This window comes from Dromiciops gliroides, chromosome 1, assembly GCF_019393635.1.
Source record: "Dromiciops gliroides isolate mDroGli1 chromosome 1, mDroGli1.pri, whole genome shotgun sequence".
Lineage (NCBI taxonomy): Eukaryota > Metazoa > Chordata > Mammalia > Microbiotheria > Microbiotheriidae > Dromiciops > Dromiciops gliroides.
Genome location: NC_057861.1, coordinates 639475872 through 639499816, shown reverse-complemented (window position 1 = coordinate 639499816; position 23945 = coordinate 639475872). Strand labels below are relative to the sequence as shown.

Sequence of the window (23945 nt, the reverse complement as noted above, 5' to 3'; positions counted from 1 at the left end):
GTTCATCAAGAAGGCAGTGTTTTCACCAGGAAGCCAAATTTCCCTAAGAAGAAATGATGCAAATGGTATGGAAGGTAGAGGTCTAGGATGAAGGGATGTTTGAGGTTCCTTTGGGGAGGGTAATTTATTCATAGTTGAGAAGTAGGGTTAAAGAACTGTTATCAAAAGGATTCTTGGTACAAAATGAAGTAGTCGGAATCAAGGTTCCAGGAAGCACAGAGAAAAGGGAAGGCAGAGGAGAATAGGGACTGATTGAACTTGATTGGGATGAGAGCTTGGAACAAGGTAGGTAGCAAGGTCAAGGGATTCATGCCTTGGCTAATAGTGACTCAGAACCAGAGTGTTGAAAGGAAAAGGAGATAGAATTTTGCTTTCCTTGGAATTTTTTTTTTTGAGGCAATTGGGGTTAAGTGACTTGCCCGGGGTCACACAGCTAGTGAGTGTCAAGTGTCTGAGGCCAGATTTGAATTCAGGTCCTTCTGAATCCAGGGCTGGTGTTTTATCCACTGTGCCACCTAGCTGCCCCTTTCCTTGGAATTTGATAAGTACTAATTAGCTGGTCTTCCCATTCTCCAAGGTCTTCTGATGATGGAGGGTTGCATTAGCATGTTCTCTCTCCAAATGCCAGGGGAGAAGGCTTTGATTGTTCCATCAGAAATATTGAGTCACTATAGATTTGATGATTTGGTCTTATGAAGCCTAACTCAGCTCATACTATCATCTCACACAACATCCTTTGTCAACTCCTTTGTATCATTTTAAGATGATGAGAATAGGAGGCAGCTAGTCACTTAACCCTTATTGCCCTGCCCCCCAAAAAACCCCACAAACAAACAAAAAATGATGGTGGGAATATACTCTGCACATTAGTGTGTTCTTGGTTCCTCACTGAGCCTGGTATTTGAAGCCATTATTCTAGGTGTTGCAATAAGAAACCAGGACAGTGTGTGGTTTATAGAGGCTGAATAATGGGTAATATTTTGTTTTGATTTTTCTCAGATATTTCTTTTCTTTTTTTTTTTTACTGAGGCAATTGGGGTTAAGTGACTTGCCTAAGGTCACACAGCTAGTAAGTATTAAGTATCTGAGGCCGGATTTGAACTCAGGTCCTCCTGATTCCAGGGCCAGTGCTCTATCCACTGCACCACCTAGCTGCCCTCTCAGATATTTCAATGAAGGAGAGGGCAATAGTGAGAGTGCTTAGTGTCTTCACAAGTAGCCACTGCCAGATCCATTTCTTGAAAATGGCTTGTCCAGTGATGGTGAAATAAAGAGCAGGGGCAGGACCCTTGATGCCATTGCTGGCACCCATTTACCTGGATGATTGGGGCATTGTTTACTTGTCCAAATTTTTGATAGCATAAGACAGTACAAGTGCAGTCTCTACATGTGGCAATAGATTCTAGGCTGAAGAGTCCAACAACCAAACCTAACCCCTAAGAAGGAAGCTAAAGCCTCATCCTTGCAGTCTAGTAACAGAATAGAGATTATTGGGCAGGTGCCTCGGCAACATCCCCCTACTTGGAGGATCACTGATAATAAAGGGTTGAAGCTCATCTTTTGCTAGTGCTCAGAGGAAAATTTTGTAAAATATTGATTGATTAGATGGGGAAAAAAGTTTAAGTATATAAAAAGAGCCATTTGCATATAAAATACCTAAGTGGCATGTAAGTTATTACTGCAAAAAAAGATTTTCTTAAGAACAAATATTCTCTAGACAATTTCCCATCAGAGGCTGTCCCTGCTGAAAACCTGAGATAATCCTTGCTCTCTCACTCCTTACTCCTCATTTCCCAGATGCAAGTGAATCCTTCATTTAGGTAGTTAAGGCAGGGGAATCCTCAGAAGAGTAGCCGAGTTCTCCAGAGAATTTCTGTAGTGCAGACAGATAGCTATTTATTGCCTATCCACTGTCCTTGCCTAATTCATGTTTTTGTGGGTGAGAGGCCTGAGGATGGGATGAATGAAATTAAATGAAAGGAAAACCATTTGTTGAGCTTACTATGTGCCAAGCACTGTGCTGGGGATACAAGAACAAAGATAGATACAGACCCTGTCCTTAAGGAACGTATATTCTCTTTCTTTCTTTCTTTCTTGCAGGGCATTGAGGGTAAGGTGACTTGCCCAAGGTCACACAGTGAAGTGTCTGAGTCTGTATTTGAACTCAGGTCTTCCTGAATCCAGGGCCAGTGCTTATCCACTGCACCACCTAGCTGCCTCAGGAACTTACATTCGCAGAATGCTTGGCTAGGGTGAGACACTTGAGTCAGGAAATATTTTTATCATGGTGAGTGAGGCTATTGAGAAGTGAACTGATACAGCAGATCCAAACAAAATGGTAGAATTGATTTGAGAATGTGGTTTCAAACTTGCCTGGAGGAAGACTGGTAAAGGAAATGGTACTTACAAAAGGCCAGGTAGGTGGCTCAGTGGATAGAGTGCTAGGCTTTGAATTAGGAATATTCATCTTTCTGAGTTCAAATCTGTCCTCAGATATTTATTACCTATGTGAACCTGGGCAAGTAACTTAACACTATTTCAGTTCCTCATCTGTAATATGAGCTGGAGAAGGAAATGGCAAAACACTCCTGTATCTTTGCCAAATGGAGTCACAAATAATCAGACTTGAATTAAAAAAAAAATCAACAACTGAACAATAACTTAAACAAGCGGTTAGTTGGCTTAGCAATAGGAACTGTGTAAGAGTTGGTCAGAGAGGAGAGAATGAAATGAAGTATTTTATTATTCAGTCATTTCAGTCATGTTTGACTCTGTGGCCCCATTTGGGGTTTTCTTGGAAAAGATACAGGAGTGGTTTGCCATTTCTTTCTCTAACCCATTATATGGATGAGAAAACTGAAGAAAAATGGTTAAGTGACTTGCTCAGGGTCACACAGCTAGTAAGTGTCTGAGAACAGATTTGAACTCAGGTTTTCCTGACTCCAGGCCTGGTACTCTATCTACTGGACCACCTAGATGTCTCTGAAATGAAGCATGTTTGTAGCTTTCCTGAAGTCAAGTATTAGGAGAAATTGTTCCAAGATATTCATCCAGGATATGCTTTCTGGTGTAGACTTGTTTATGAATGGCTTAGGTCCCTATCTGGCCCCAGTTTCTAATATTATTGCTCCTTGCACAAATTTGCCATGAAATCCAAGGGATAGGAACTTGAGGTAGTCAGGTAGAATAGTGGACAGGTACTTGGAGACAGGAAGACTTGAGTTCCATCTCGGACATTTACTAGCTGAGTAACCAGTATAAAATGATGGAGTTAGACTCAAGCAGTTTGCTGCCTTTATTGTTCAGCCATTTCAAACTCTTTGTGACCCCATTTTTGAGGGGATTTTCTTGGCAGAGATACTGGAGTGGTTTGCCATTTCTTTCTGCAGCTTATTTTACAGATGAGGAAACTGAAGCAAACAGGGTTAAGTGAATTGCCGAGAGTCACACAGCTAGTAAGTATCTGAGGCTGGGTTTGAACTCAGGTCTTCCTCATTCTAAGTCAGGTGCTCTATCCACTGAGCAACTTAGACTCATTGTCTCTAAGCTCTAAATCTATGATTCTATAAATTTAATAATATGCATTTTTAACACTATATGAACCTGCGATTTAACTCCTGTCAGCTTGAGAGTTTATATGACATGCCTGGGAACATAAAGTCATTGCGTCAGAGGTTGTACTTGAACCAGATTTTATGGAATCCCAATTCATTATGCTGCCTTTCCTTTCTAAATCCTTAAGGGAATTATAGCAGCTAAGTAGTGCAATAGAAAGAGTATCTGGTTCAGAATCAGAAAGATTCATCTTCCTAAGTTCAAATCTGACCTCAGACACTTAATAGCTCTGTGACGGGCAAGTCACTTAACCTAGTTTATCTCAGTTTTCTCATCTGTAAACCGAGCTAGAGAAGAAAATAGCAAAGTACTTCAGTAGCTTTGACAAGAAAATCCCACGTGAGGTCAGGGACAGAAGAATCTGAACAACAAAAGAGTCCATCCCTTTAGGACTTAATCATAATGATATGTCAAAGATTGGGAGACATAAACTTGATCACTGAATTCAGGTTAGACAATACTTACACAGCTTTCTAGCCATTCTCTCTCCCTCACCCTCCACTTTGGGGAATCTAACTAGAGATGGATCATGGGATCATGATTATTAGTCCTTGTTCTAGAAGAGAACCGTGACAATAGGAGATCATGTCATGACTTGCAGTGATGTAGATTTAAATGAGGCAAGGCTGTGCCTAGTCACCAGCCTCACTCTCTCCTCTGGAGTCATTGGGGTCCAGTGGCAAGATATACATCAGGACGACGGGACAGAGGATCACAGAATTAGAACTGAAAGGGACCTCCAAATTCATCTAGTTCAAACCCCTTATCTTGCAATTGAGGAAACTGAGATCCTAAGTGACTTGCCCAAAGTTACACAGGGATGTGTAGCAATCAAGGTCATTTGATGCCTGAGATATTGACCTTTGCTCTGTAAAATGCTGGAGGGTTAGAGAGGAAGGAAATATATTCACACACTTTTTAAATTTAATATGCATTATTAACACCATATTAAGTCTAGACAATTAACAAAGCAATAAATCGAGCTCTGATTCATTGGATTTCCAAGGTATAAAGGTGCACACTGAGAATTTAACAATGGGTTTTCCCAGGCCTGGGAGAGTTAGCTTCAGCATACTCCTGAGCATAGCTCTTCCCTGCCAAGAGTCTTGTAATAGAAAGATCTGTATTTAGGGCCTTGGTGCTGCCACTCATTAGCTCTGTGATCTCAGGCAGCACAGGCTTTTGACATCTGTAAAAAGGAGCTAATCATCTCTTTCTCTTCCTAACCTAATGGGTTGTTCCTCAGTCAAATGAAGGAAGAGATAGAAAAGTACCTTGTAAACTGTAAAGTGCAGTACAAATCTAAGGCCCTATTGTTAGTAGTACATGCTTAATAAGCACATATTGATTGATGGAGAAAAAAATCTGAGGAAGAGACAGAATCTCTGGATCAAATGATGGTGGTGAGAGCTAACATTCATTTATCACTTTATTTATTAAGCACTTTATAAATAGAATCTCATTTGATCTTTCACATCAATCCTGGGAGGTAGGTGTTGTTATTCTCCTCATTTTACAGAGGAGGAAATGAGGCCCAGAGAGGTTAAGTGAGTGGCCTAAGGTCACACAGCTAGTAATTGTCTGAGTCTGGATTAAAACCCAGGTCTCCCTCCAGTTCAAGAACTCTATATTTCGTGCCATCTTAGCTGTCCTCAAAATAGCATTTAGTTAAGTGGACTTAATGAAAACAAATAGAAGAATTCAATAGTCCTCATAAAAATCAGTGAGCAGAAAGAGATAGTCCAGGGTACCTCAGTAAAGTTTTAGGCCTGGTGAAAACAATAAAAGGAATTTTATTGTTAACCCCCCCCCCCAAAAAAAAAAGGTTGTTGTCATCCTGCAACATTCCATGTCCTTGGTTGTAAAGAGTTATTTCTCCATTTCTGGTGTTGTTTCTTCCCACTATCTCTTCGGCTGTGTCCCCAGGTAACATGAAATCTAACACAGGCAATAGGGAGGCTTTAAAAAAAAAAAGTTCTATTCTCTATAGGCTCTGTTTGAAATGACCTCCATCATTTCAAGTATGAGATTAATTTGCATATCTAAATAGATAATTCAGTCAATTACTGGTGGAGTTTCTGTGTTCTGAGAAGGGGTCTGAAGCTGCTGATGCCTTTCATTAAAAGTCAGTACCAAATTGCCATATAATTTGGAGCCATGGAAAACCATCTCCTTTTTTTTTTTTTTTTTTAAGGACAACTGCCAAGGACAGGATTTTTCCGGCTCTGAACTCATGGCTCTGGTCATGTTTCTCCATTTTCCAGCATGAATTCCTTCACTAAATACTACTCTTGGAAGATCAAAAGCAGCATCCCCCGATTTCATTTTGTTCTTGGCTGGGGCTCAGGATGACTATTTTTTCTTAATTTAAGAAAAGCTTTCTTTCCTTTAAGGAGAAAGGAGGGACTCAGTAAATCATAAGGCAATCATTCAAGTTTACTAATACAATATGTCCCAAAGTTACTCTGGTACCAATACTCTTCGGTGTTATTTACAGAACAGCTGAAATAATCGGGTTTTGAATTTTCAGATTACTGTAAAGTCAAGCCCATTGTCACTTATTGCTCAGAATGATTGCACCATATGTATGCAGCTTCGCTATTTCTTCATCTCCCTGTAGGATAGCTTTTGCAAAATGGGTTGAGATATTTATGTCTGTGCAGTTGGAACCTAGAAAACATTTGCATTTCATATAGCATTTGGAAATGACAGAGGGCTTCATTTATGCATTCTTTCCCCACCTCTCTTTTTTTTGACCAACCTGTCTTATCTCCAGAACCCCACCCATCCTTTGTTATTCTTATTCCTCTTTTTGATGGAGCACTGTTGAATTTAGGAGATAGTAATCCCAAGTGAATTTTTAGACCAATGAGAATACTGAGATGAAAACTTTTTAAAAAACGACAGCAACATATTTTTTAGATTTTAAAATAACTATTATTTGCTAGGGGTGGGATGGGGTGTGGGGGAAAGCTTGTTCTCTCACTTTCAGATTACCAGAATTTAGGATTGTGTGAGCCCATAATCATGGAGGAATATTGAATGAATGAATTACTTTTAAAAAGTCATTTATTAAACACTTGTGCTGAGATGGGACAGCTAGGTGGTGAAATGGATAGAGCAGCCTCCATCAGGAGGGAAGTCAGGAAGACCTGAGTTCAAATACAGCCTCAGACACTTCCAAGCTATGTGACCCTGGGCAAGTCATTTAGCCCTGGTTGCCTCAGTTTCCTCATCAATAAAATGAGCTGGAGAAGGAAATGGCAAACCACTTGAGTATCTTTGCAGAGAAAACCACAAAAGGGGTCACAAAGAGTCGGAATGATTGAAATGAATGAACAACATTCCTGACTCTGAGTCTAGCATTTTTTCGACTGCCCCCACTATAAAATACTATAGCATTTAAATTGAGAGCAAAGAAAATGTTTCTGTTTTTGTATCCCCAGCACCTAACATAGGTTTTAAGATTATGGGATCCTGATTTAGAGCTGGAAGGGACTATAGAAAGTCTTGGGTACAACCCACTCCTTTAAACATGTGAAAAGTGACACATTTAATAAATGTCTGTAGGATTGAATCAAAATTTGGTGGTGGGAAATGAGCCAAAAGAAAAAAATTGGGGACCTGCTGGTCCCACCCATATGTAAATGACTCAACTGTACACAAATGAGTTAAGAAGAATAACATCAGCATTCCCAGAGTAAAAGGTTTCTGTTTTCATCACTATTTAAAGGCTAATCAAAGTAGTCATGCTGAACTGGCAAATAAAGAGGGGAACAGGGATAGGACTTTCATCCTCTGCAAATCTCGAGTGACTTTCCCACAGAATTAAGTAGGATAAAAGCCTCATCTTCCAGGAATTAAAATTCTGGCAAAATAACCGCATATAAGCAATGTTAAATATAGTAATAAGTGTAATATATTGGGAAATACTGGAAAAGCAAGGGGATAAAACCCAGAAAAGGGGAGTTACTTTTTCCCAACTAAGGGAAATAATAATACAATTCCAATTTTTCTTTCTCTATCTAACAGAATTTCATTCCACGTTGTTCTGGGCAGTCCAGCTAATATTTATTTATTCACGCAGAATAGGGTGTTGGGTTAGGAGCTGGTCTGAAGGGTGATTAAGGGTATGAGCTCCAGTCCTGTTTTCACACCATACTGGACTTGTGATCCTGAGCAACTCTCTAAGGCTATGAATTATAGAAACCTCTTGCTGCAATCTGCATTGGTAAAAGGAGTTCCTGACTGGGGAGTTTCTCTGTACAGAGGTAATCAGAGGCCCGACAAAACAAATAAATAAATGAATTGATGGATAGATAGATAATAGATGAATGAATAAACAAATAATGAATGAATGAGTGAATAAGTAAATAAATGAACAGATAAATAAATAAATGAAAATTCATGTATTCTCTGAATACCTATTTTGTGCAAGGCAACCTGTGCTAAGTACTATAAAGATACAAAAATGACCCCAACAGTACTTAAGATAGGTAGTATGGTACAATAGAAAGGGCTCGTGATTCTAGAATTCTAGTTCAAATGCACTTCTGAAATTTATTACCTAGTAGCCTTAGTCAAGTCACTCAACCTCCTTGTGACCTCATTTTACTATCTACATTAAGGACCTATCTCAGTGCTTTGAGTTTAGATAAAGCTTTTTCTTAGTCATTTTCCCTGGCCACAACCTGAACTTTCTTTAAAGAAAGGCAGAGATGATCCCAAATATAGGAATAACATGGTGGTTTTTGTTGTTGTTTTGGTTTTGGGTTTTTGCTGAGCAATGAGCTTTGTGGTGAATTTTGAGACGCTTACCTTTGTTGGAATAGAGAACATTCTCACTGGGTGCATTTCAGTTTCTGGTTGAACATACTGCAAGAGCTCAAGGCTCTTCAATAAATGTGGGCTTGACACTTAGGGAGATTCAGGAGATGGGTTTTTTACTCACATTAACCTACCACATAGTGCCAGACATTGTGGGAATAATTAGCTGGATTGTTTTGCATTGAGGCTGGGGGACTGCAATAATTGAAGAGAATGATTTTGCCAGGAATGAAGGGCCTGTAGTAGTCTTTGCCATTTACAGGGGTTCTCCTGTATAATTTCAATTTGGAGAAAATTGTTGATGTATTTTAGGATTATTGCCTCTTGTAATGAAGCCAAATTAGCATGCTTTTTTATCCCATAAAAGAAATAAAAATAACGGTAAAAATTAAGTCTAGGTTTTCCAAATATTTACCCCATATTTATCTTTTCCTTCATTTGTGAGATATAACTCTCTCAAAGAAAGAAAATTGAATATATCATATGTTTTAAAAAGTGGGTGGGCAGAGGGTTGGTGAGGGGATAAGTGAGCCAGTCATCTCTTCAAAAAAAGAAATCAGTCAACCATATTTTGCATCCAAGACACCAAGGCCCTGTAGGGTAGGACACTTAACTGCTCATCCATATCCATTCTTATATTTTGGCAGAATTTTGATTGGTACCATCTACGGAGCACCAAATTGGAGGTGATAGAAATTGTTAGATGTAGTAATTAAGGTGAAAATGCAAGCAACTGTTAGATTCCTAAAAGACCTTAGAAGAGGTAGATTTTGGCAAATGTGGCCAAGTGAATAGAGGGTTGGACTTGAAGTCAGAAAGATGTAGGTTTGAATCTTGCCTCCTGTACTTACTACAGAACCCTGGACAAGTCACCTAACCTAGTTTCTTTAGCTTTAATTAGAGGTAATTGGACACAATTACCTCAGAGTTCCCAACCAGCTCTAAATTTCTAATCCTATGAGGGGCAGGAATTCCAACCAATATGGAAAAAATATAAGTCAATCAATCATTCCATGGAATTAAAAACAAAATGGCCCTGATGCAGAGAATTATTGGGTCTAATGATGGTTTCTAGAAGAAAAAGAGTCTGTGGGTATAGGGGAGAAGAGAGCAAAATGAAAAAGATTGAGAAGAATGAAGGGAGGGAACAAAAAAGAAATGTTTCAATATATAGGACAGAGTGGGAGAATTGGTAAAAGGGATGAAATTGAGGAGTTAAAAGCTTCTACTTGTAGTGAGGTGGAGAGCAAAGTGGGAATAAGCTCGCCCTTGGGAAAACTATACAGAAAATGCTAGGGATGAAAGGGAAGAGAACAATGAGACAGGAGGTTTTAGAAGACAGGAAAGATTCTCAGGGTTAAGGTGGGTTGTCAAAAAAGACTTTTAATAAGAGAGAAGTAAGCTTGCAATCTGGACCACAGCCTGGATAGAATTGTGAGAAGTGTACATAAATCTGTGATGGCAGAGAAAACTAATGGAAGTTTTGAGTGAGGCTTAATTTTAGGATGAAGTTCAAATATTTTCCAACTTGTTTCAAAAACTTCAGCCAATTTCAGGTGATTTGCAAGAAGATATATAGAAAATATATTAATGTAGAGTATAATAAAAATCCAGGAAGTTTTAGCCAGGAAAGTACAAGGTCAAGAAAACATTTCCATAATCCTTTCTACCCATGTTGCAGTGATGGAAATTTTACATTTGTAAATAAAAGTAGCTTTAGATATAATTTTTTAATCCTGTCTTTCCTGCCTACTTGCAACCTTTCCAAAACTTCCCAGGGCCAGGCCTTAAGTGGCAAAAGCCATTACAGACACCATGTACTGTATTCAGCGTTTTTTGGAATTAACTCAGGGTAGGCCAATTAATGATAAATTATTCTCTGTGTGTGTGAGTTTCCTTTCTCACTTGGCAAATCCCTGCTTGCCTATACAAACCTACCCACAGATTTTAAAAACACATACTAATTCTTCATTCTGTGTGTGTGTGTGGGGGGGGGTGTTGGAGGATGGGCATGTGGGTGTATAAGTGTTAAAATAAGTGCCCATGGGTGTATTCACAAGCACATATGCAGGAGTTGCACTCTGTGTTTCTGATAAGAGAAGTAAATTGATTAAAACAGTTTGTCTCCATGGTTTATGTTTCTGTACACATGTTAGCATACATTCTGTTGAAATCCACAGATAATTTCACCATCAGAAATGACAGAATTCAACATCCATCCCAGGGAACTCATCTCAGCAAATAAATATATAGCTTAACTATATAGAACCAAGGATGCCAATTCTTAATAAAACTGCTGATTTGTGGTAGCATTTCTCAGCTTCTAAGACAAAGAATTGATGGGCTCTAATGACCCTTTCCATCTGGGAGTATACCAGCTATGTGCTGTGGTTAGAAGGGGCAAACCCAAGACCTTGGTGGCAACCTATGTGCTCTGGGCATGCATACCCTGAGGGAGAAGACATAATTAAGATCCCCCAGGATTGATCCTAAGCTGCCCCCCTTCCCCTCCAAATTGCTAGCCACAGCATAGCAGGCCATCATGTGGTATCCTGGCTGAATTCGTGGTCTAGCTTATGGAGATAACTTGAGAAGCAAATGGCAGAAAAGGGCCAAAGTCTTCTTTGCATAAGGCGGTAGGCCATAAACATTCTGATGTGCATTGATGAGGTTCTCTTGTCCAGGATAATAGGGGAATGGGATTCGGTCTATCTGTCCTGAGACATTTGAGAAAGAAATATAAACTATTAGCTCAGTTTTAGAAGAATTCTTTGGGAGTGTTTGTTTTCTGTGCTTCAAGGTATAACTAATAAAAAAATTTTCTGTGTAGAAATGTATATATTTTAGTTCAAGTTAAGAAAGGGTGTGGTAGGGAAATGGTTCATTCAATCCATCAGCATTCTTACAAATTTCTCAGAACATCAATGAAGATGTTAATACACGACATCAACAACAACAACAAAAAATACAACCATATGTTGCTATTAGTACTGTTTTCCCACATGGGTAACTACTAAAATAGTTAAATGTATAGCATCCACTAATTTTACATCACATAAATCTATTATTTAAAGTCCATACGTGATTTTTTACAGTTTTTTTTATATTTATGAACATCGGATATCATCTTGAGGGATATCTGGCCCAGTCTCATCAGGAAACATTAGATTGCTAGATGGAGAGCCTTGGAAATAAACAGTTTAGTCAAGCATCTTTCTTTTTTACCCTTTTTCAGATCTTTTCTCTCTTATCTCCCAACTTTTCTACCACTTCGCTGCCCAACTCGTGAAAGTTGTGTTAACAGATATAACATTATAAAGATGATATGAATGAATAATAAACTGGTTCCAAAATTCAATTAGCTTCCATATAAGATTTTATAAAAGATACATGAACAGATATAACATATTAGACAGACAATATGAATGGATAATGAACTGGTCCCAAAGTTGAATTTGAGGAGATAGGGCTGAATTGCTCTTGAAAACTACATTTTTTCCCCCTCAAAACAAGTTATCTCCCTGAAACAGAAGCAATCTAGAGGAAAGCCCCTGGAACATTGAGTGGGTTGCCTGTGGAGGATTTAGGGGAAGACATTGGACACTCACTACAGAGAATGGGAAGGAATGGATGATGTGTGATCTGCTTTGTTGTAGAAGTCATCAATATTACCACAGAGCCTAAAGTTTGTTTGTTGTTTTTGGTGAGGCAATTGTAGTTAAGTGACTTGCCCAGGGTTACACAGATAAAATTTCCTCTTATCCCCCTCCTCCCTTTTTTTTTTTTTTTTGTGGGGCAATGAGTGTTAAGTGACTTGCCTAGGGTCATACATCTAGTAAGTGTCAAGTGTCTGTGGCAAGATTTGAACTCAGTTCCTCCTGAATCCAGGGTCGGTGATTTATCCACTGCACCAGTTAGCTGCCCCTTCAATGTATTTCCACCCTGCCCCTTGCCATTGAAGTATTGATTCCCAAAAGCTTCTTTTGTAGATTCCTCCCTCCCTACCACATTGAATTACTTGTAACCTCTTTTTGGAATCCTGTTTTTTCTGTATTATATTGAAAGAGTCAACGTATAGGTAAGGACACAAGTATATATTATTGTGGATATCATATAATGATAGATGGTCATGAGATAATCAAAAAACTCTAAATTGGTCATTTAGACATTTTTTTTTTTACAGTTGCAAATAGGTGGCTATTGGTGGTATTTAATTTCTCACTAATAACATCATTCATCCCAACCCAAATGCATTCGTAATCTCTAGGACATTTTTTCTTTATTCAATACTTTGGTCATAAAATCAAAGGGCTTGGGGCTAGAATATATCTAAGAGACTATCTGACCCAACCTCATCATTTTACCAATAAGGAAACTTGGGCCTAGAGTTTTCTATGACTTGAACAGGTTCACACAAGGAATAAGGAACAAATTTAGGTTTGAACCCACATCTTCTGACTCCAGACACTATTTTTTCTCTCACTATAATACGCCAGTATGCTGACAGCTAAGTGGCACAGTGAATAGAGCACTGGGCCTGAAGTTAGGAAGACTCATCTTCCTGACACTTGCTAGCTGTGTGACTTCAGACACTGGCTTGTGACCCTGGGCAAGTCATCTAACCCTATTTGCCTCATTTGTAAAATTATTTGGAGAAGGAAATGCCAAACCACTTCAGTCTCTGCCAAGAGAACCCCAAGTGGAGACACAAAGGGTTGGACATGATTGAAATGTCTGAACAGCAACAAACCAAAATAAGACTTATCAATTGTGCTAGTACATTGCTACCCTGAAGCAGCTTCATTTGCCTGTGTGGTCTTCTTATCCTATGGGGATGGGCACTACCTGGCTGCCATAAGTCTAAGACCCTGACAGCAACTGGGAGATAGCCACATGCTCAGAAATTGTTGCATCTTTTCAAGGTCCTCTCAGTTTCACCCACAGAATCCATGCATGGTCCTCTATCTGCTGATGTCACAACCCTCCATACACCATCTGCATGCTATCCACATTAGCCCAAGGGAAAAAATACTAAAAACATTTACTATGAAACTATATCAGAACATAAATATAATGCAGAGAAGACTGGGATACCTCTTGCATGTTACTATATATTTTTTTCAAATATCAGATGGCATGCCTTAAAAATGCTGAAGGTACATTAATTTTGCTGCATCTGTTTTATATCCATCAATAGATCCCCTTGACAAGCAGCTCTAGCATGACAGAGTACAGCAAATGCTTAGTTAGGTAACCTTTGTGTTATACAGAATTCTTAATCAAAATCAAGGAGCACAATGAGCCAGGAAATTATATTTATGAGCTAGTTAATGACTTTAATTTGCACACCATAGTAAAAGAAAAACACAGAAACTATGATTCCTTTATTGCAATTTAGGAAAACATTACAGAGGGGGCTTTATATTAATCCCACAAAACTTTAATACTTCCAGAAAATCAGGATAAATCAAGACTCTTTTGCCACTTTGGAATGCCAGATTTATGGCATATACCAAAGTGGCTGACTAATTGAGGCCAGGGCGTTATATCCTCTCCCTTCCTGCTGCCACCACCACAAAGAATACTTTGGAAACAGAAAGGTGCTGTTTGAAAGTACAAAATGCAATTCTGCTTCAATTCTTGGCTCCTTTGACTAATCACAGCTTTGGCGTGCTGACTTCTTAGAGTGGGGAGATTATAACACCCTCCATGGTCCAGTGAAATCAGAGAAACTGGTTTCAAATCCCCTCTTTGATGCTTACTACCTGTGTGACCTTAGTCAAGTGATTTAACCTTTCTGGGCTTTGATTTCCTCATTGGTAAAATAAGGGATTTGGGTCAAATGGCCTCTAAATTCCTTCTAATTCTAGATCTGTGCCCAGGGGCAGCTAGATGGCACAGTGGATAGAATGCTGGCCCTGAATTTGGGAGGACCTGAATTCAAATCTCACCTCAAACATTTACTATCTGTGTGATTCTGGGCAAGTCACTTAACCCCAATTGCCTTAAATGGTTGGGGCCATCTACACTTGTCCTGATATATATCTTGCCACTGGTCCCAGATGGCTCTGGAGGAGAGAGTAAGATTGGTGACCTTGCATAGCTTCTCCCTCACTTAAATCCAATTCAGTGCAAGTCATGATATCACTCCAATGTCATGGTCTTCTTTGGGACTGAAGAACAAACAACAACATCTATGACTGAGGCTTTCATGTCAAAGCTTTTATCATTTTTGCTTATTTGTTTTAAATTAAATAATTAATTAAATAATTAATTTTTAAAATTTTGAGTTCCAATTCTCTCCTTCCACCATATCTCCCCCACTCCACTGAGAAGGCAAGCTATATGATTCCTATTATGCATAGAAATGATTCATATTATATATTTGTATATACATATATATACACATATATGGAGTCATGCAAAGCATATTTCCATATTAGCTATTTGTGAGTGGGGCGAAAGAAAAATAAAGTGAAAAAATATGTTTCAGTATGCGTTTAGAGTTCATCTGTTCTATCTGGTGGTGGATAGCATTTTTCATCATGAGTCCTTTGGTATTGTCATGGATCATTACATTGATCAGAGTAATTAAGTCTTTCACAGTTGATTATCATTATAGTATTGCTGTTACTATGTACAATGTTCTCTTGCTTCTACTCACTTTACTTTGCATCAATTTATGTCAGTCTTCCCAGGTTTTTTTCTGAAAGCATCCTGCTTGTCATTTCTTATATTATAATAGTATTATATCATGACCAAATACCACAAGTTGTTCAGCCATTCCCCAATTGATGGGCATCTGCTTGATTTCCAATTCTTTGCCACCATAAAAAGAACACTACAAATATTTGTGTACCTATCTATGGGTCCTTTTCCTTTTCCTTTTATCTCTTTGAGATAAAGATCTACTAGTAGTATTGCTGGATCAAAGGATATGCACAGTTTTAAAACCCTTTGGGCATAGGTCCAACTTGTCTCTTGAATCTGTTACTGTTTTTATAAATAAAATGAAGTTTTCCTTCACATTCATTACTCAAGGGAGGACCTAGGAAACTAACCAGGAGTTAACTAATTCAATATCTCTGGCATTCATCTCCCATGTCTGAAAAATGTTGGTGTTGGAAAATATGACCTTCAAGGGCCTATTTTTTTGTTCTAAATTTGTTATCTTAGGGTCAAATATGACCCAAGAGATATAGGGATGAAGGAAAGAAAGTTATGGGAGCTTGGTCAAACACAGACAGAAGTGACATGGGACCAAATGGATGAAAGGATGAGTGAAGTCTTGGTACTGGTACAAAACAAGAGTGGGTAAACAGCACACTTAATCTGACCCCATTTTTACTGTGAAATAACACTTGGGGAGAAAACACAAAGTGGAACTCTACTTGCTGTAAATGAATACATGAATTAAGATATTCTTACAAGCCTAGAAGTATTTGAATGATTTTTTTTCATCCCTCATGTAGCACTTTCTACAAATTAATGTGGTATAATATTAAGATTTACTCGAGAGTCTAAGACTGATCTGAATGCATTAGGAACAGAAACGACTAAGTAGAAACCAGCCAAACCATATGTCATGAAGCAAGGAATACTGATTAAGAAACAAAAACAAACAACTGAAATGTTCTTTTAGAAACTTTCCTGTTTGACTTCTATGTCTTTTTCTTTCATTATTCCCTCTAATCCCAGGCAAGACTTTACTTGGCATCTACCCAACTCATACTTATGCAGGACTTTTTCAAAGTGCCCTTGACATGACTTTAAAGACAAGACTTGCCAGAAAATCTGCTAATAAATGTGGGTTCTTCTTTGTTTTATTATCTTGTTCAATTAAGTCACACTTCACACTAAATTTTTGGCTACAGATATGACCTCATATTCACCAGAGGCCAATTCACTGTCAGTATCACATATGAGAGATGCTATGGAAACCAGATCCGGAAAGGTTTGCTGTTATTAGCACTTGGGGTAAACAATTATGCTTCTTAGGTAGACCTAAATCAGTCTGTACTTAAAGAAATCCCTATGGGGTACATTAAAATGAAGTACCTTACTGCACCTTCACTCATTTACTGCAATCTTATTGCTTAGTTGAATTTTCAATCAGCATTGGGGTCAATCAACAATTCAATCGAATTGAACACTGGCTTTGAATGGTTGTTATCTAAGTCTAACTGGCTTGGCTTTGATTGACAGTTTCTCCTGGAAATGAAAGGGAGGTATAGGGCTCTTTTTGTGTCCTCTTATTCCATCTTTTCAAGAAGAAAGAAAAAATTATTAATTACTTGATTTAATAAATAACTTATTAACACCTAACTATGTACCAATTAACATAATAATTTCTGGGGATGCAAATTTAAAAAGCAGTTTAGTACCTACTCTCAAGAGCTCCCATTCTAATTGTGGGAGAAAACACAAGAGAATTGAACTTCAGAGCTGATGGCAAAGCCCAGGGGTGTCTTAGCAGGTCAATGTTTGGGTGTCTGGAGGGCGCATTGCCACAACTTGTATTAAGGACTGATGGTTTTTCAGCTCACCAGAAGGCCTTACCTGGCCCTTAGAATTTACCAAGTGTGTATTGCAGCTAAAGAAATATTAGGAAAGGAGCAACATGTCTGAGTCATGGTACTGCTACTTGTTCTTCCCAATACCTTGCAAACAACTGCACTGAGGATGGGAACTTTCTTCAGTAGCAGTTTTGGTAATCCGAGGCAAGCTCTATCCAGGGCAGTCAGCCATGACTGGATAAGCAGCCCTAAATTGCAGCTTTGAGTGAACTTTATAATTTATGATAAAATAATATAAGGAGTAATTAAGACAAAGTCAGTTACACAAGAATGAAGTTTAGCTACTAGAATGACTGATAGGATAGGATCTGACTTGGAAGGAACATGTGTTCTTCTAAATTTCCAACCCTAGGCCAAAATGCTAGTGTTCCAGGCGAGTTATAGATCTATACCCCAGATGGTTACTTATAGCTCTGTTCACTAAATTCATATATTACAGCATCATATATTAATCTCTGAGCATTCTCTTTCAGGTACTGTTTCTAGTGCTTTGCTTTATATCTTCATGAGAACTTAGCCCAGCCTTATATTTTCATTTCCATCCTTAGAGTCCATTAATGGCAGAATTATTCCCCTTGTGATCTTAGTGGAGCAGCAATTCTTGGATTTACTGTGATTACATCCACAGCATTAAAAATGTTATGCTGACCTTTAACACTAAGGCCTCTCAGTCCTCTCATTTCAGTGGCCATACATGAGATGTCAAGTGAGCACGTTAATTCATCAGCCCCGCTCCTGGTGCACATAACAACTCACAGCACCAGCTAGCACTAATGGGATAATTGAACTTGACTGATGAAATTGTAAAAGCTCGGACTGCTAAGGGTCATAAACATTGATGCCTTAATTGAATTCAAAGTATATTAAAAATGTCCAGTATCATAGAAATTCCCCTTGCCTTTGGCTGTTGACATTAGAGATGCTATGGAAACCTGATCAGGAAACGGTTTCTGTTATTAGTACTTGGGCTATGCACTTATGTTTCTCAGTAGACTAAGTAGCTGATTAGGGGAGGGAGTAATATTCCCCTTGATTATTGGTTACACATATGGAATAAATCCCATTTTAATGGTGTCTAATGAGCCTTTCATTTTCAGTACCTTCCACAAAAGCCTCTAATAGAAAGGGAAAGTAATATTTCAAAGGTCATCTTAATGCCACTTAATGTCAACGATCTGTAATCAAGCCTACATATATATATATACATATATATATATACATATATATATATATACATATATATATATATATATATATATATATATATATATATATATATATATATATATATAAATATAAAAACCATGATTACAGCCCAGCATTTGATTCTTTAAACAAGAAATAGTCCAAAAAATTAGCAGAATATTACAAGCTAGAGGATTTCTGGGGGCTGAGGACGTTGTACTTTTAATTAAATCTTATGATTTGGAAACAGCTACATAGAATTACTGTGGGGGAGGTTTCTTGTTTTTTTGTTTGTTTGTTGTCTCCCCCTCAAAATGAAGCTTCATTCGATATTTCAAAACTCATGGAATTTTTGAGTTCATTTTTTTTCTAAGATATTTTAAATTGATCAGTGATCTCAGTGGTGTGAAAACTCCATCTAACCATTAAGTTTGCTACCTCTCCACACCTTATCCAGTGCCATTCTTGTTCATGTGTTTCTTTAAAGCTTCTTTAAATATTCCACCTAAGACTTAAGATGCCTCTGCTTCTTTTACTCTCTTGAGGGTGTGCTATAGGACTTCAGCTGTCCATCTATTATCTCCCATTCTTGCTACATGACCAAGCTATATCTTTTCCCAATTAAGAGTGTTCTTGACTATATTGTTGATGCTCTTCTTTGGACACAAATCATCCGGGTTGTACACTAGAGTCTACTTTTACCCATCACGTATTGTTCTATTATGGTTGTGCTCTGCCTACAAAGCCAGAGAAAGCCACAGGTTTAAAAACCATGACTCACTTTTCTTCTTGTGATAAGCTATCTTTTCTACAACAGTGGGGACAGAATATATGCCGGGAGGAAAATAGACTATCATTTTTGTTTCTTTCTTTCATCTATTTACCTATCTATAGCTATGATTAAGAAAACTCCCATGGAAATAAGAAGGCTCAGTGAGAAGGGCAAAGGCATACTTTATCCAGACTTAAAATGAAGCTCTAGAAAGATAACTATAGAGCATATTTGGACAACCTGGGAGAGTAGTCCAATGCCCAATAATCAATGGTTTGCATAATAATTTGCACTTTTATAGTGGGTGGGTTTGAGCAGGAGTAGCAATATATTACCACTAGAACTGCATTTAAAGGAATATTGGGGAATTATCTTATCACTTAGATGAAGATCATCTAGCTGTACCCCAGAATGTGACTGCTATCTTTTTAGTCTTCTAGGCTTGACCACTAGACACTTCTGTCTAGGGGGAGGCAATATAGCACAATAGAAGTAAAAACTGGCTTAAGGAATAAGAACCTTGTGTTCTAGTCTTGCTTCTGAGCTTGCTGTATGACTTTGGGCAAGTCATTTGACTTGTCTGGGCCTCAGATTACTTGCCTTATAAAAGAAAAGAGGTTGATCTAGGAGACCTCAAAGGTTCCTTCCAAGTCTAACCTTCTATATGCTATTCTTTTATACATCTACTATTATACTCAGTAGACTTTAATGAAAAGTGTATATACTCTATGTTCTTAGTGTGGCAATCAATCAATTAACAAGTATTTATTAAACACCTACTATGTTCCAGGAACTGTGCTAGATGTTGGGGGAAACAAAAACAACAACAAAAAATCTGGCCTTCAGGGAGCTTATATTCTTTTAAGAGATACATATTCAAAGATAAGGACATGTAAAATATATACAGAATACAAAATAATACAAAATACAAACTTTAATCTGTACAGAAGAAGCACTAACAACTGTAGGAATCAGGAATTATTATTATTTTTTTTTTACTTCTACTTTCCTCTGACTGATTGGAGGTGATTAAGGGGCTACTTGTCTTTCATTGTTCCCAGTCATTTGTCTCTGTCACATTTTATTTGTATCTGTACTACAGTTTCACTGAGATTCCAAAAATGAGTACAAAAGTATCTAAGGGAACGAGCAAGACCTTGGATAATTCATGAACACTTGGGTATATTAGAGAATCTTCTAGCAATTTGACCTTGGACAAGTCATTTATCTTCATTAAATCCAATTGTTTGGTCATAAACTGGGCAAGATAATCCTTTGACTACCTTTCTTAAAGGGTAATTAGAGAGAAAGTATTTTGTAGACTGTTAAATGCTATGTATATTGTTTTTCTTTGTTTGAAATGTGCTGTCACCAACAAAACCTAAAATTCAAAACGATAGAATTCTGTAAACATTCTGGGAGGGACTACAGCCCAGTAATGTTAGCAAGTAATTATTTGCATGCCTTATAGCAAGTGAGTTGAGGTCTAGAGGGGTCATAGAAGCATCAACCCATCCATTGGTTATTACTAGTTTAGTGGGTTCCTGGGAGATCACAAAGGCTCCATGTCTTGAAGGGCTGTTCAGAATCATCACAGCAGATCCAAAGGGACTTGGTTATCCCAAGACATACAGAGATACTGACTTAGTTTTCTGTGGTCATCTCAAACTGCCATGTTGGTCCTCTAACAGCCCAATATTCTCTGGAGCTTAGATATTGGAAAGACGTGGAATGGAGAGGACATTAGGGCCTGCTCTGTTTACCCCTCAGGTGGGCCCCATAAATGAACCAAAGCCAAGAAGAAGCTATGCTCAGACCAGGCTACGGGTTTGGCATGCCCTGAAACCAGAGGCTCAGCAGAGCCCTAAGTGTGGTTCATTAACTGATTCCAAGTTAAATAAACTCAGCTCCAGGAGTTTGCTGAGAGTTGTCATTCAGTGAGAACCTTATAAATAGAGGCTCTTACCTAACGATTAGGGAATAACTCCTAGTCTCTTTATCTTCAGTGGCAAAAACCTGGGGGAATTGCCCCTTTTGCTTTTCTTCCTTTAGGTCCTAACTGCCAAAAGCCACACAGCCTTGTACTTCTTTCACTGTGTTGTAAAAGTCCTTGGCTTCATCAGCAATCATCTTCCGTTCAGGCTAAATTTGTTCTTTCTTATGTGAAGTAGAAATCAGGAAAACACCAAAATTATTTTAAGCAAAATATCAAAATCTAAATAAACCAACATATGTCTATGAAACAAGTATAACTCCCAATCAAAAATAAATACAACTTTCATAAATTCCTTTAAATATTTCAGCATGTGGAAACTAGGCATTTAAATAGATGGTGGGGTGGCTTATTGGATAACCCTGCCTAGGTGGGCTGCCTTCTCTTTAGAGATCAAGATCTTAAATAAGGAGGCTTAATCATTTGGAAATAGCCTCATTCTCGAATGTGTTCTTCACTAGCCACTGCAATAAGGAAAGAAAACCCATAAGTGACTTTGTGCTCTGCAATATGAGTTATACCTGCTAACCTTGAGTAGGAATCATTTTGGATCTCAAGACTTGAATCTTCTCCATGGCTTTGGATCTTAGCAGATATTAAATTTCAAGAGCTATTTCAATTTCATAGGCCATTTTATATTTGTAGGTGGTCCTTGAATGTGAAAAGCATTTACTCAAATGTGCTTTAAATGTTTAACACCTAACTGAAGTCATTCTGTCCCTTCTCCAATCCATTTTTCATACTATTCACAGAGTAATTTCCCCAATGCAGCAATAGGGCTGTGCCCATGACTTCAATAGCTCCCTGATACCAGTGTAATTAAATTTAAACTTGTGATCCTGAGCTCAAGATGCTCCAGAATCTGTCTTCTACTTGCCTTTCTGGGTTCATTTGCCTTTCATCTCCTTCATATACTCTCTATATTCTTTGCCCCCCCCCTTTTCTCATGACTTCTCCTGTCCCTGTGGTTTTGTTTATACTGTTCCCAATTCCTAGAATAAATCACCCTTTTCCTTTCCCCATCTGCCCTTCCTGAAATCCCTCACTTCTGTCAATGCCCATTTCTTTTATGAAATGTTCCCCTTTTTATGAAATGATCTCTCCTTCAAATTGCTTAAAGTACTTTATACTTCTCTAACTTTCCTATGTAGCTTAGCTAATTGTGTATTTGTCCTTCCTCTTTTTAAATGGGGATTGGGATTAAGGTAGGAGGGTCATAAGCATTTATATATTGCCTACTCTGTACCAGGCACTGTGCTGGGTGCTTTATTCTTATCTCATTTGATCCTTGCAACAACCCTGTGAGGTAGACGCTGTTATTATCCTAATTTTACAGTTGAGGAAACTGAGACAAAGATTTAAAGACTTGACTAGGGTCACACAGCTAGTAAGTATCTGAGGTCGGATTTGAACTCAGGTCCTCCTGACTCCAGGCCAAGCACTCTATTCACTGGGTCACCTTGAGAATAGGATTTACATTATATTTGTCCTATGCTTTGTAGATCCATAATAAATGTTTGTTATATTGAATTGGATGATGTAGTGGATAGAATAGTGGATGTGTATCCAAGGTCCTTGGAACCCCAGCTCTGCAACTTATTACATGTGTGACCTCGGGTAAGTGACTTCACCCTCGGTTTCTCCATCTTCATCTGTTCAGTGAGAGACCAATAATAAATCATTTCTAGAGCCCCTTTTAATTCAAAGTCTTAGGATCCTATGAATTAAAATGCCTAAGATAGCTTAAATTTTTCAGAAATTCAATCCAGTAAATATTTGTGTTACTCAGCTATCGATGTCCCATTGAGGAAGTTTTGCAAAACTTTTTTTTGCGCCTGTTCTTCAGCAATGTTATTTTGTCAACCTGACAGCAGAGCTTCCAAACAAATTGATCACCTGTTTTGAAAATGTATGGCCATAAAGTAGTTTTGTTATTGTCCAGGTTGTCTTATTAGGCTTGTTCTTGCATATATTCTTTCAACTTCTTTGGACATGGTCATATATTGCTTTTGTATAAAAGATCTCTTCAAAGAAACAGAGAAATGATATGGTTATGAAGCATCAGCGGGCATACCCACTGCCTTTAATGATGTCTCCTCGAGCTTCTGCATTCTGCATTCTGCTAATTTGTTACTATGGCTTTTGTTAGTTTACCACTTACCAGAAAGTTTCTTCCCTCCTGGTTCTTCTAATTTAGACCAAACTGGGAATGGAAAAGTGTGTTAATTTTTTAATAAATCTTTAAGACACGCATCACTGTATTTTTACAAACTTGTCCAGATGGCTCACAGCTAATTTTCTCTGACATAAGTAATCACAAAAATCTAACCCAAATCTGGTACATAAAGTGACATGTATAGTCGGAGAAATGCAATTCCTATAACATCTGAATGTTTTCAAAACTATTGCTTGCTTTCTGGCTGATTTTTTTAAATCTTCCAGTCCCCAGGCCATTTTCCTTCCTTCTTCAATGAATTTCGTGCCTGGCTCATAGACATTTTCTTTACCCCAAATCTTGCTCTCACAGAGTCATCCTCAATTCCTCATTCTCATCCACCCCATATATCCACCCAGTTACCAATTCTTATAATTTATATCTTCACAACATTGGTCAAATATTTCCCCTTATCTCCAATCACACAACCATCCCCCTAATTCATTCATTCAGTCAATAAGCACTGATTAAGTTTTTAGAGTTCAAGCCTTCATCACAACTCTCTTGAACATTTGCAAAGGCTTCCTAATTAGTGTCCCTTCCTTAAACAAACCTCTTTCCACTCCAAGATGTACTCCTGCTGAAATGATTTTCTTAAAATTCAAGTTTGACTATGTTACCTATTTTACCTTATTAACTTATTCCATAAGTTCCAGGGGTTCCATATTCCCTCCAGAATCAAAGAATTAAGTTCTTTGGCATTTAAAGGTCTTTACAATCTTTCCTCCAATTTTACACTTTACATCTCCTTTAGATACTCTC

The 23945-nt window shown here is 38.1% G+C and overlaps 1 protein-coding gene across 1 annotated transcript in view; it reads left to right on the top strand.

Annotated features, from left to right (window-relative positions):
• GLIS3 (GLIS family zinc finger 3) overlaps positions 1-23945 on the top strand; it is a 613599-nt gene that overhangs the window by 411625 nt on the left and 178029 nt on the right. The gene's annotated exons all lie outside the window — the stretch shown is intronic.